Source organism: Streptopelia decaocto, assembly GCF_964273445.1.
Source record: "Streptopelia decaocto genome assembly, chromosome: 1".
Lineage (NCBI taxonomy): Eukaryota > Metazoa > Chordata > Aves > Columbiformes > Columbidae > Streptopelia > Streptopelia decaocto.
Genome location: NC_138663.1, coordinates 33,640,254 through 33,653,522, shown reverse-complemented (window position 1 = coordinate 33,653,522; position 13,269 = coordinate 33,640,254). Strand labels below are relative to the sequence as shown.

The following is a 13,269-nucleotide window of genomic DNA, read 5'->3' as shown; positions in this document are numbered from 1 at the left end:
CTGCCTATGGGCTCAGTGGCAGGAGCCCAGGTTTTGGCAGTCCTGGTGACAGCCCTGTGAAGCTGCGTCAAAGTCTGTAGAAGGACTTCTCTCTCTTAATTAAGAAAACAGAGTTATTCTGGCTCAATATCAAACATCACCTTCTAGATTTCATGAAGAGCTGAACTCACACCAAAACATGATGAGATTTGCTTGGGTTGTTTTTTACCAGAAAGAATCTGCGAGTAATGAACTCTGGCAAGCCACTGATGAACAGTCAGAATGTATGCTAGTTATTACTTACTATAATTGCAGCAATTATTAATTACCTGCCATTCTGCTGTGCCAGAGAATTTCCTTTTTCTGACAGTCTCTTCCCCTTTGAGCTTATTAATGACTCCTGCCAACAAACTTCTCCTGCTTTGTCCCTACTATATATGAGATTCCCTTCCTATCACATAATCTTGTAAATTTTTTTAATAAATCCTGTAATTACTATCGAGAAAGGCTTCAGACCATATAAAAAGCATTCCAAAAACAAGCTTCAATTTAAAACCACGGCTAGGCTCACAGTTACAAAATCTCCTCTGTTCCTAACCCTGGAGCTTCCGCCTTTCCCTGTCCCTAGCATAGACGGGAAACCTCTGTCTCGTTTTTCACGCATGCATCTCCACACACTGTGGGCACCAAGCTCCAGACCCAGTGGGAAAACAAGGCAAGCAGAGCAAGGGAGTCTCTCAGTGCCAGTGTGATGGTCCCCGCAGGGTCCATGCTCCTCATGCGGGCAAAATCAGGCCCTCTGTCACATTGACAGGCAGGTCTGTAGGATGCTGCCCCACTGCACCTCCCATACAAGGTCCTCTGCTGTAGAGCAGACAGATTTTGGTAGTTAGAAAGATGGAGAAAAGTCTAGAGACTCTTGCAAAACCGCCTTTTCCCCAACAAGCTGTACCTAGAGCACGCACACACATATTTTACTCACGCTCACGGCATTCACTTCTGAGATAAAGCCAATAATGAAGACAGTAAAGCCAGCTTTTTAAAATACACCCATGCAACACACACAACCAAACACACACTTTCCAAGCACGATTTTTAAAAAAAAATGTATCTCTGTCATGGGATGAATACATGCTACGACGTGACTTTTTTTTTCTATTTTCACCCACTCGTACTCAAAAGCTTTGGCTTCACTAACAATAATAAGAGCAGTAATGAGCATTACTTCCTAACCACTAAGTTTGCTATGCTTACCTAAACAAAATCAGACATGTTTTAAAATAAGACTCTGCAACTGTATTAAACAAATGTATGCTTAAAGTGAAATTTTACATTAATTTGACAAATGCCAGTGGGAAATTGTTTCATCCTTGGTAGATGTATCACTCTGCAATAGAAACAGGAGCTATTGCTTAGAAAACATCCTGAGGGGAAAAAAAAAAATAAAAAGGCAAGTTATGTATGTAAAAGTGGGGCATGAAAGAAGCACATACGTATTTTGCAGCCCATTAATAGTCCTGCCCTGGATACTATCTGATGTAAATGCAAAGGACAGCCTTAATGCCAGCAGCTGTCTTGGGAGAAGCCATTCTCCATCCATCCAATGCATCAGTCAGGCTTCACCATCTGTAGTGGGCATGTTTGGAACATCTCAGCTTTACCCAACACAAAACTGATTGGAGGAAATGACATGCTCAGTCCTTCCCATAGGCAACTTCTCATCTGTTAACTGAAGACCCTATTTTAAGGCAGTGGGCTTTTCATTTTTAATATTTTGATGGAAAAGAGCATCAAGGGCCTTCTTAACAGAGCCACATGATTGGTCCACCATCTCCAGGCTGGCTCCACTTCCAGAGAACTGATTCCCTGGTGTCCTGGCCAGACAGACTCATCTCAATACCCAAATTCCAGATGCAAAAGTATTTCTTCCGTTATCAAAATACGCTAAAGTGGAGAAATACAGCCCATGTCACCATTTCTTACACTGCTAGTGTAGTAATCACCACTTTAAAAGCACCTAGTGCTGTTTGCTGTACAGACTGGACCAGTTTTTTTTTTTTTTCCATGCCACATTTGTGCTGATTTTTAGGATCTGTTCGTCACCGATGCTCTCCAAAATTTGTCAACACAGAGACAGTCATTCTTGGGTGAGTTGACCATGGTAAGGCAGGCTGTTCCCCTGCAGATCATGGAGGGAGGTTAACGGTGAAGCAGATATTCACCTGCAGCCTATGGAGAACCCCACACTGGAGCAGTTGGATGCCTGAAAGAGGCTGTGACCTCATGAGAAGTCCACACTGAAGCAGCCTTCTTGCGGGACCTGTGGGCCCATGGCGAGAGAGGAGCCCATGCCAGAGCAGGTTTGCTGGCAGGACTTGTGACCCCATGGGGCACCCAAGCTGGAGCAGTCTGCTCCTGAAAGACTGCAGCCCATGGAAGGAACTCACAATGGAGAAATTCCTGAAGAACTGAAGCCCGTGGGAAGGAGTCACATTGGAGAAGTTAGTGGAGGACTGTCTCCCATGGAAAGGACTACATGCTGGAGCAGGGGAAAAGTGTGAGGAGTCTTCTCCCTGAGAAGGAAGGAGCAGCAGAAACAACATGTGATGAACTGACCACAAGCCCTATTCCCCATCCCCCTTCGTTATTGACGTGGAAGAGGTAGAGAAAATCAGAAGTGAAGTTGAGCCTGGGAAGAAGGGAGGAATGGGGTGAAGGTGATTTAAGATTTAGGTTTTTATTTCTCATTACCCTACTCTGATTTGATGGGTAATAAATAAAATTAATTTCCCCAAGAGGAGTCTGTTCTGCCCACTATGGTAATTAGTGAATATCTCTCCCTGTCCTTATCTCGACCAATAAGACTTCCGTTATATTTTCTCTTCCTTGTCCACCTGAGGAGGGGAGCGATAGAGCAGCTTTAGTGGGCACCTGGTGCCCAGGCAGGGTCAACGCATCACAAAGCAAGTTGTTGTTTTCTACTGTAGTGTGAGCAAGAGCTGCTTTTTTCACCATGTGCATATTTACAGCCTTCCCCAAGTCAGGAAGGGCTGTTCAATCCAGCCCAGTCGAGGCAGATAAATTAGTGCATCCCAGGTCAGGTTCAAGGACTCCAGAGGCAGCACCATTATTCCTGGACACGTGGCAGGGAGAAGCTTTTGTCTAGTTTTTGCTTAAAGTGTAAGAGGCTGCTCAGCTTTGACCAGCCTACTTAGTTGAGCTGTATGATTCCTTTGTGTAGCGTCTAAAGACTTTGCATTGTATTAGACACTTTGGCAGACACTTCAGCTCCTTTGCTCCGTAAAAGTCCTCTTTTCTTCAGGACACAATAGCAAAGCTCCCTCAAATGTAATTTATTTAATAGAAACATAAAGGGCACCTCTCTCCCTTCAACTCACCCATTTTCTTTAGACTCATGAAACCTTGAAACAACTGCACGGCTTGTCACAAGGAGCCATCCCTGGCTGAGGTTTTATTTGCCTGTCAGAGGGATGGGCTGTCCCCATGTTCCCCATGGGCACTGACCTTGTTTCAGTACAACCGGGGGTCCCATGGGAAGACCACAATATTTCCAGTCCCTCAGCTAAATCCTGTGGGGACCACGATGCAGATTCCCATGGCCTCACGAGGATCTCATGCCAACACAACATTCACAGAAAAAGTCCAGAGAAGTAAAAAGTAATGAATGTGTTTATTGTGTTACTCCCTTTTTAACTCCTGTAACGAAGCAGCAGCCAGCTTTCTGCCGTGGGCGGAAGCAGGGGATTTGGACACCTTTTGCCAGCTGCACAGCAAAGCGCTCTGTGCCACGAGGATGAAGCAGGCCACATGGAGCAAAATGAAAAATAACTCATTCCCTCTCTGGTGGAATGTCATCATTCATGAGGAATACTAATTTTAGATGGTTCCCAAACACTACAGTTTGTTTCAGTTCTGTTTTCTCTGAACATTAATCGGGGGGGTGGAAAAAAAACTTGGAGACTGTTCTTGGTTTCCCTTTTGGGATCTCGATCTCCATGGAAGGAAAGTGACTAAAACAAAAAAAGTACAAAAGAATAGTACCAAGGCCCTGGGGAGAGGCAAAGGGCAGGATGATGTGCTCAGCAATGCCCTGCGTGGGGGGTCATCCCCCCACCGTGTACCCCACATACTGGCAGCCCTCGTGACGCCAGGGCTGCTGCGGCCAGCGTGGGGAGGCAGCTCACAGGAACACAGCATCTGTTTTCAGTTATGTCCCTGAAATGCATACACTGCGATCCGGCATCTCACCGCAGGCTTTAAACATATCTTGGGGTGGCAGGAAGAGAGCAAGGGGATGTGATGAAAAAGCAGCATCGTGTTTATTCAAATATATTTCCAGTGCCTGGAGGTGCTTTCAGTCACACGGTTTCTTGTTGCTTTTCCTCATCTCCATGTTGGGTTTTCGTGTCAGTTCCAGAGCTGAAGGCACAGGCTGGGTCCTGGGAAGCGAGGGACTGCCTCCCAGAAGCCACACCAGGGTCTGGGAGGCTCCTCACTGCCCAGCCCTGCTGCTGGACTATGGAGGTGGCTACAGCCTGCTCCCTCCTGGCTCTGGCACAGGATGCCTCTCCCACGAGGCAAAGGCCATCATCTGCAACCTACCAAGGAAAAGCATGATAAGGAAAACTTAACAGTGAATATTATTATCCCAGTGAAATACAGCTCAAGATATAACACTGCAAGTTACCGGTTTGCCAGCACATTGGAATGTGCCAGGGAAGGCTGGCCCCAGGAGCCAAGTGGGTAAGCACCGTGTTGCCTCAGTGCATGGCCTGCGGCCCCGGGCAGCCCCATTGGCAGCATGGCCACGTTCAACCAGCCACAGATATTTCACATGGAGACAAGAAACTGGGCAAGTCCAGCCACTGTCAATCACTTTTTCCAGTGCTAGTAGCAGCCAAGGAGATGTCTTGAGAGGAGCAAGTGGCTCACAAGGTGCTCTGGGCAGCAGCTCAGGGAGATCCCACATGGAGCCAGGGAGCCTTGGGGCTCAGGAGGTTTCACTGCATGGCAGGGTGCCCAGCCCCATGGGAGAGGTGCCACTGGGCACAGTGTAGGCATTCAGGGTACAGGAGTCACAGAAGCACTGGCCTAGGGAAAATGCCTAAACCTGGAGCCTTTTTAAAAAGCCAATATCCATCAAAAACCAAGAAGGTATTGCCATGAAACTTCTCCTGCAGCCAATCCTCCCTCCCCCAAAAGGAAGGGGAGCAGGGCCCTGCACCTATCAGTCATTGGCAGATTAGAGGATTCCCTTGGAACAGGGCAGATCACTCCTCCTGTTGCAAAGAAGGCAGAGAGGTGCTCCAGCCCGTGCAGCAGTCCTTCATGGTGTGATGCCAAAAGTCCTCCAGGCCCCACAGATGCTGCCAGCACTTCTGGGGACACATTCAGCTGCCCAACACAAGCTGTCAGCCAAGGTACTGCCTTCATGGCCAGGGGACGTGCCAATCACACCCTGTACTTGCATCCAAAATCTCATTTCGCATATTCCCCCCAGCCTGCCCTGGCCCCAGAGGCTCGGCTGTGCTGTGCTGTGCCGTGTAATGCTGTACCCATCACGTTTGTCTCTTCCAGGTGTCCCTCCTCACACACAACTGTGCTGAGCAGCTCAGGTTTGACTCAGCCACTCAGGCACTTGCCTCTCAATTAAAACGCAGGTGGAGGATGGGGCCACACTCCAACCTTTCACATAATAGACTGGCAGTTAGAGCACTGCTCTCCTCAGATGGTGGGAAACTTCTGCCTTAGGCCACATCTTTCAGCTATAACAATTTTTCTTCAGAGATAAGCTCTGGCTGAGGAGGGGCACGCCACTCCTCCCATTGCTGCTCTGCAGTTTTGCAAGTTTTTTACAGGCAGTGGTCTTCTCACCTACCCTGGCTCTCAGATGCAGTGAAGGATGATGCTTTCCCCACTTACTCCTACCCCCACAGGGTGAATTGTAGCCCAGTGATTTGGGATTCACAGGAAGGAGTTGGTTTGAGGACCCTCTCAGGCAAGAAGAGACCCAAATCCCTGCCTTACACCCCCCGAGCAGGTCTCCAGGTATGGAGCTACTGGATAAGAACTACGGCAACCAGCCATTTTCATATAAGATAAACCTTTTTCCACAAACACTCAATTCCCTTCCTGGCCTAGGAAGGGAATCTGGGATGACTTGTAGAGATGTTGGCCACCACAACTGGGGAGACAAGTCCCAGCATCTGATGCTGAACCACGCACAGTCTCAGTTGGGAGAAGCACCTTGCAGCAAGCCACTCAAGCAACACAGCACCACCAGGATGTGCTGCGCTACTACCAAACTTAAAACATCTCTGGTAAATTGCTGTTAAAAACTACAGCACCCCTAGACCCACAGGTATGGTGAAAGTTTCCAATGAAACACACTGTTCAGGTAGGATTTAGGTATCTTTGTAGCTCTTGATGTGATTATCTGTAAGTTATAGACTGCAGAAAGGTGAGAGCTGAATTATCATAATGCTGTGTTTGAGCTCAGCCTTTCTAAGTAGTACGACACTTTCTAAGCATGGTACGACACTAAGGCAGCCCCACCACGAAGCCAGACCGCAGCCAGCCAGCCCAGGGAGCAGCACCCATCCCAGCTCCCTGGCTGTTCATCCTTCCACCAGTCAGCAGTGGCCACCCTTCATGTTTTCTGCTGTGGCTCTGTAGCTCTATGCAACTCTCAGGAGCTCTCCCCATCCTCCAGTCCTCTTTACACCCGACGGAAATGTGATTCACAGCCTGCCGCAGGGAACAGACCAGAGCATATGGGCAGACACAGTAATCAGTGTTTTCTCTTTTCCATTTCAGATCATTTCCCAACATGTGGCTAAGTCCAGTGTTTGTATCATGGCTATGCCACAATCAACACAGACCAGGCATAAGCTGAGATGAAACAGTGCTGTCATCTGGGAAAGCAGAGCCTCACTGCAACCCCAGATGCTCCATGAAGTGACCAGCTCACAGCAGTCACTCCGTTCCCTGTCCAAACAGGCACAATTTCATTGCATGACAGCACAAGCCACAAACACAAAACTGGAGCTACAATAGGTCATTCTTTCTCACGTACTGTGTCTGCACATCCCTATCTACCCTGCCATTGCCAGAGGCAACTAGAGTAGGAGAGGGGGCTCTAGGCAGTGAAAACAAGCCAAAACATCAAGGAGTGGATGAACGGCTACCACCTACCACTGCTAAGATTCCTGTTTTCATTGGCTTGGCATGCTCTTTAATGTCATGTAAAGCTGAGTTAACTGAGGCATGAGGCTGCTGATACTATTCTGGCTGCTGTTGCAAGGGTATGAGCCAAGAAATTAGCTTTCCTGGGGAAGAGCAGCAAGGTTGCCATGCTAGGAAACAAACTGATGCTTCTGAACCACAAAACTGCTTTGTTCCTATTTCTTTTCTCCAGAAGGTCAATGAGCCAAAATAGTTGGCAGTGGAATCAACCACTTGACTGTCAAAACCAGTGTGATCCAGCCACTGGACAGCAGCACTTAAGCCTGCCATTTTAGATACCCGGGTATCTGTGGTTTGTAAGTATGAAACATTTTTCCTTTAGCTGTGAGTGTTTGCTGAACAGCACACCCAGCTGGTGCACAGCTGGACCACCCCTCCAACTGCCAGTTCAAATGCAGGTCTCAGCCTCAGCCTCAGTCCCTCGGCACCACTCACCATCGTTGCCCTGCATCTGATGGACCCAAATTGGGTTAACCACACCTGGGAGCCAGCATGGGCTCCCAGCCTGCTACAGCCAAGGGTGAGGGCAGCAAAGCTTCAACAGGTGGCTATTCAAAAAAGAAACAAAAACCTGCTGCATGTGCCTGTGTAAAAGCTCCATCATAAACAGAGCTATACCAACATGAGCAAGACAGAGCAGCTGCTACAGCATCTAGCTGCACTGAGAGATCTACGCTGCTTTGATGATGCTGACACAGTCAGAGAAACGAACTCCTCCATGCACCAAAGGCTTATCTAGAAAAGGTGCTTACAGGGATTAGGACTTCACTCTCATTGCTAAAGTCAGGCAACCTCTGCCCTTGACTTCAGGGGCTTGGGACTTCAGGGCCAAGGACAGGCTGGGGGGGCTTTGGATTGTGACCCTTGACACAAAACCAATGGTGCTCACGTGGTTAGTGCCGCTGTATGAATTGGTTGCTTGTGAAACACAGGGACAGGTCTTCTAAAATTAAAAGGCTGTATAACAAGAGATATAGACTCTGTCCTCCAGCTTCTCTTAAATAATTCTGAAAAGATAACATGTTTTAAAACAGGCACAGAATTTGTAGATTTGTAAGTACCTGTTAAAAATGCACTAAGAATCATATATAAATACATTAAATACATTGATAGAAATACGTCAAATGTTATCAAGAGGATGCAAAGATTTCCACTCCTGTTGCTGCTGCTGCATTTGTAGTTGAGGACCATTTTGGTCTTAGCAGCTGACAACCTTCCAAGGGAGCTGATTCAGGAAGGCAGCTTCACTATACATATTTTGGGGAGAACTTGTGCACAGAGCTGACTAAAGGCCAACCAGAAAACATAGTCAGTGACAGACACAGATGAATTTCCTGGCAGTCTTATTTGCTCTTATGAGTGGAATTCAGATCTGTCAGTGGCTATTTTTAATAGGTACAGGGCCATGAAGGGCTCACTACCAAGTTTTTATATGCTTTCACTTACCAGTACTTAATATTCCCTGTATCAAATTCTGGGGTGAAACAAACTTCTGCAATTTGTGGAGATAAATATGTAGACAACTCCTACAAGTAGGAGTTGGCTGTTTCACCAAAGCCAGAGGTCCCAATTAACATGCCTTGTGTAAAACTAGGAAGCAGCTGGTTTGGGTTTCATAAAGGCTACCACAACAAAGCTGCAATGGAAGGGGCAAGCAGAGACACACATCCAATCTGAGCACCCTTTATCCAGATCACAGCACACGCTGTTCCCAAGACAGGCCTGTCCAGAAACCAACCTTGGCTGCTACTGTGCCAAGTGTCAAGAAATGGATCATGCACACAGTGTAACCTAATCAGTGGCTAAAATAAGCTACATAATATAGAAAAACTCACATATGTTACTGTTAATCTACCTGAAGTACAAAAAATAGCTTGCAAAATTGCCAACAATACTTATGTTAGCCTTTCCTGCCACTTCTCTTTAATAAGGGGTTGGCGTGTCCCTGCAGACGTGCAGCTGTGACTCCAATGGGAAGATGACCCTCAGCTGGCCGGAAGGCCCTCAGCCTTCAGGAGATGTCCTTAGTGCAATGGCCAACAAAATGCGCAGAATTGAGATGCTTAGGCCAAATTCTCTCTTTTCAACTAGCTAACAGTGCCAGTGGAGTGGAATTCCCTTTCCATATTAAGTGGAAATTTCATTACTGCAGCACGAGTCACCAGTGCAATGAGCTGAACAAGAGCTGAAGGGATGAAAGAAGGTGTGGTCACACCACAGCAGTTTTTAATTGGTGCTCACATTGCCCAGACACTGCAAGTAAGGACAGTATGCAGGATGCTGTGTTATATGGAGTTATAACCATCTCTGCAAATATCTGTCACCAAGCAGACCTTGCCTACAGAAAAGAACTTGACCCACTGTGTGTATAAAAATGTTGTGCATGGACATGCAGAAGATGCGATTAGATTACAACTTTAACACAAATATTAGTCAAGGAGTCTTTAAGAGATAAAAAAGCCCACAAAGTTGCTACATCTAATTATGCATATTGTCAGGAATGGGGTACATCCAGAACAGACTTGGGTACAAGTTCCGCTAAAGAACAAGCAGTGCAAACACTACTGGTTGGTCATCTCTGCAACTTGAGTAACTGCTATTTTTTTCTGCTTAACTTTAAAAAGTCTCGCTCTCATTGCCTAGAATTTCAGGTGGTTTTCTTGGATTACAGATGGAGGAGCTGCCCTCATGGTATTATCCCATAGTCAATCTTTTGTCTAGAGAGCTCACCAAAAGGGATTATTTACACTAATCCCAGAGTGGAACCTTTGAATTGTTCTGTGTGGAAAAGGAGTATCTGTACTCTGTGGAGTGGAGAACAGACATGCAACCTTAAATGGTAGAAGTCTTGGTAACTTAGCACACTGCAAGGTACGATTGAATTCCCAGTTACCTGGAGAGACGGCTGAGCCCCCTCAGTCTCTTTTAGGGGAGACCCAAAGAGCACTTTGTTGGCTCTCCCACCCATTCATCTTAAAATAGATCAAAAAGTATTTCACCAGGCTGGGTCATGGTTCTCTGCTCTCAGGAGGGTTCAATGCTCATTCCCAGCCATGCGCAGGGCCATCACTGTGGCAGGGCCCTTCCTGGAAGAGCACAGCTGAGGTTCAAAGTGTCACCAAAATAAAAAATCCTGAATGCACTGATTGTTAGTACTTGAGAACTGATTCAAGTCAGCCCAGATTTAAAAAGATTTAAAAAAAAAAAAAAAAAAAGTACAATTCTGTCTAAATAGAAGAAGCAGTGTCTGAGGAGCTGACCAGGTAGAGGTCCATGAGCAGGCGAAGCAGGCAGTGGAAAATGATGCCCTGGAGAAGGCTGTGAGGAGAATCCAAGTTTCGGAGATCCCTTGGGCCTGTGCCTCCCTGGGCTGCCAGCGGACAGGCTCAGCCTCTGCGGTGACAATATCAAGGATACAGACAGCCCATACTAAAGTGTTAGTGTGTTAATGGCTTCTGAAAACAGTGATTAGGCAAAACTTTTTTTTTTTTTCTGCCTTTTTGGCAGAAGATAAGATATTGGTGTTACAGCTTTCATAGTTGCTTTGCTTCCCCACAGCAGCAGTTCATCCTTAGAAAAATCCAAGAAATAAACAGTCAGTGGTTTTGACCACAGAAAAAATTGTCAATTGGTAGAAAAAGGACAAAAAAATCCAAGTTTCTCCTTTACACTGTCTTCTTCCCCCTCTTCTCCACCACCTCTCCCACCAACAACGGAAATTACTGGCTCCGATTTGAATAGCCCATGAAAATCACACAGGCTGCGGTAACAAACACATCCTGAGGTTGGCATCGCTGCTTGCATGAGGCCGGCATGGCTGAAACAGCTTCCCAGGGGACAGCCCCTGTGAGCACCCGTGGGACAAGCGCAGCCCCAGCCTGGCTCCCCTGGACGCTTCCCCACATGATGAGCTTCCAACCTACTCCAGTGAATCCAGGAGCTCCTTGAAGGGTCCTGTCAGACACAGGAGTCAGAATACAATTTAATTCAGTTATATGCTGGGAGAGTTAATTCCAGAGCTGGTCTTTGAGTTGCTGTGATGCTACAGGTGCTTTTTTTCTGACTGAGGAGCCAGATTCTCCACGCAGCTCCACCTCAGTCCTCTACTCTGACCTGCAGAATGAGGGGAAAACAGGAGTTTTTTTCAGAACAGGGGAACGGAACTTGACAAAAAAAAAAACACCAAGCCCTAAAACCCAAGAAAATGCAGGCACGCCAGACTCCAAAGTGAAATAACATTAATGACTTCCTTAAATGTTCTTCATGTCTTCATAGTCTGCTTTGGTCCTCTAACACAGAACTAGCAAAATGAGACAGGAAGTTATTAATATAAGGCTTTGTCTTGCAAATCTACCATTGTCCCACGTGACAACTCTCTCCAGTCTGTGGGATGTCACAGAATCAGAGTATGTTTGGGATTGGAAGGGACCATGAAAGGTCATCTAGTCAAAATCCCCCTGCTGGAGCAGTAGCACCTAGATGAGGTTACACAGGAATGTGTTCAGGTGGGTTTTGAATGTCTCCAGAGAAGGAGACTCCACAACCTCCCTGGGCACCTGTTCCAGTGTTCTGTCACCCTTACTGAGAAGAAGTTTCTTCTCATATTTAAGTGGAACCTCCTACATTTGAGTTTGCACTCATTGCCCCTTGTCCTATCATTGGTTGTCACTGAGAAGAGCCTGGCTCCATCCTTATGACACTCACCCTTTATATATTTGTAAACATTAATAAGGTCACCCCTCAGTCTCCTCCAAGCTAAAGAGCCCCAGCTCCCTCAGCCTTTCCTCATAAAGGAGATGCTCCACTCCCTTAATCATCTTCGTTGCTCTGTCCTGGAATCTCTCCAGCAGTTCCCTGTCCTTCGGGAACTGAGAGGCCCAGTACTGGACACAATATTCCAGATGTGGTCTCACCAGGGCGGAGTAGAGGGGAAGGAGGACCTCTCTTGATCTACTAACCATCCACCTTCTAATACACCCCAGGATGCCATTGGCCTTCCTGGCCACAAGGGCACAGTGCTGGCTCATGGTCATCCTGTTGCCCACCAGGACCCCCAGGTCCCTTTCCCCTACACTGCTCTCTAACATGTCATTCCCCAACTTATAAATGAAAATAGGATATAGGATATAGGATATAGGATATAGGATATAGGATATAGGATATAGGATATAGGATATAGGATATAGGATATAGGATATAGGATATAGGAAAGCAGTTTCAACTTTTAAAGACACAGCACTGACACACACTAATTGAGGTGTTTTCCCCTCACTCAATGTAAATCCATCAGTGAAATAATATCAGAGACATTGGTCCCACTTCAAAAATGTAATTTTACGCCTCTATTTTTACCCTCGTGTGTGAATACAGTGGTGTTAGCAACCTCTCTTTGGGAACTAAGTCCCCACGCCCACTCCACCAGCACTGATTATTACCCTGGCATCTGCAAAGGCCTCTCAAAGTGCACATGGCCAGCAGAGCACCCAAACACTGACAGTACAAAGGAAGTGCAAAGGACAAGGTTAAAGGAGAAGCTAGGCGTTACCTTGTCCTGCTAGAGAGGGCCTTCCACTCCAGCTGCTTCACAGCTGGGCTTTTAAATCTGTGGTTTCAACAAACCAAGTCTGAGCAAATGATCCCTTGCTCTCAAAGCACATTACTAAGCTTTGTATCAGCTGCTAAGGGAGGGTTTGGACCAGGGAGACACAGCCTTGTCTAAGCTGGAGAAGAGGGAGGGCTATGACTGGCCGCAACCACACTGCCTGGCACAGCAGGATATATTGCACCATTTGGCCCTCCTGGGAGAGTAAATTCCCCACTAAATCTGCACCTGTTCATAATATCCTTCCACACAAGCCATGCCATGGTGGGGAGGTGGGAAATGCAGGAGTCACAGCCTCCAAAAGCTCCTGCCCCAGGCTAGAACACAAACTGCGTGAGTGGCAAGAGACAACGCAGCTCAGGGTTTCTCATAGACGCTCCCTGCAAAGCATTTTCTCGGGATCTCTCATTGCGAAACAAGTC

The 13,269-nt window shown here is 46.8% G+C and overlaps 1 long non-coding RNA gene across 1 annotated transcript; it reads right to left on the bottom strand.

Annotated features, from left to right (window-relative positions):
* Window positions 1-3,640: 3,640 nt before the first annotated feature.
* Window positions 3,641-12,920, bottom strand: LOC309446297. Its single transcript, XR_014185441.1, has 3 exons — window positions 12,791-12,920; window positions 10,139-11,358; window positions 3,641-4,598 (listed from the first exon to the last, which is right to left on the bottom strand). It is a non-coding gene; the product is annotated as an uncharacterized lncRNA (long non-coding RNA).
* Window positions 12,921-13,269: the final 349 nt, after the last annotated feature.